The following is a 1202-nucleotide window of genomic DNA, read 5'->3' on the forward strand; positions in this document are numbered from 1 at the left end:
GAATGCAACGCATATGGATTTCAAAAACCCGATTAAGGAAGACTTGCATTCAATGAGAAACTAAAGGAAAAAACCCCAAAGCTCAAAATCCTGATTGATTCAAAAAAAAAACTATGAAGACGAGGACAAAACAGAGAAACCCTAATTCGAAAAATGGATTTACACAGATGAAACGACATTATTATTACATCTAATTCAAAAACCATTGTATATGAAGTCGGAGAAATTGAAAATAAGAACGATTTCAGACGGAACAGAGCAAAGAAACAAAACAAACTTGATTTGATTTGAGGAAGAAAAAATCTCTATCAAGACACCAACCCTCGAAATGCAATAATCAAAAAAACGAAATAGTTGAGTGAGAAACGCCTTTAGAATGCAAATACAAATTGCTTTTATTGCATTTAAAATGTTCATAGAGTCACTGATCAATTTCTATTTCAGTTCTATCGAGCAATGAATGCAACTCGAGTTGTAATTGAGTCTTAGAGACACGATTACAAAAAAAAAAAAAAAGTGTAATAAACTTAAAATTTTGCAATTTGGGTCTCTAGACCCAATTTACAAATGAGAATACAAAGCACCTTGCAATTGAATCCGAAAGATCCGATTTACAAATGAGAATACAAAGCACCTTGTAATTGAACCCGAAAGATCCGATTTACAAATGAGAATACAAAGCACCTTGCAATTGAACCCGAAAGATCCAATTTACAAATGAGAATACAAAGCACCTTGCAATTGAACCCGACAGACCTGATTTACAAGCTTTTATCAAAAGTATTGACTTAAAAACAATAGACAAATAAAAGTGAAGACTCTAGACTTCAACAATCGACGAAGGGTATGACCTAAAAGCAACATCCACCTCAAGACACATGACTCATGTCTGGAGAAACATAACTTAAGATTAAACGAACTACAACTTAGACAAAAATTGTCGAAAATGAGGACAACATACATCAAGCTTCCAAGTCCATTTCACACCTATGTAAAAATGTAATTGGGTACCAAACCCTAAATCCTCATCAAATCAAGCTTTTAAAACAAAAATTTATCCATGCAAAATGTCAAACCAAACCCTTAATTGGAAGTTTAGACTTTGAAGCTCGAATTGTATGTATATACATACATCAAGCTCTAAACCCTGAAACATTTTTATGTCAAGCTTATCAAGTATAATTCATTAATGAAATTATGCA

Source organism: Cryptomeria japonica, chromosome 8 (assembly GCF_030272615.1).
Source record: "Cryptomeria japonica chromosome 8, Sugi_1.0, whole genome shotgun sequence".
NCBI classification, from domain to species: Eukaryota; Viridiplantae; Streptophyta; class Pinopsida; order Cupressales; family Cupressaceae; genus Cryptomeria; species Cryptomeria japonica.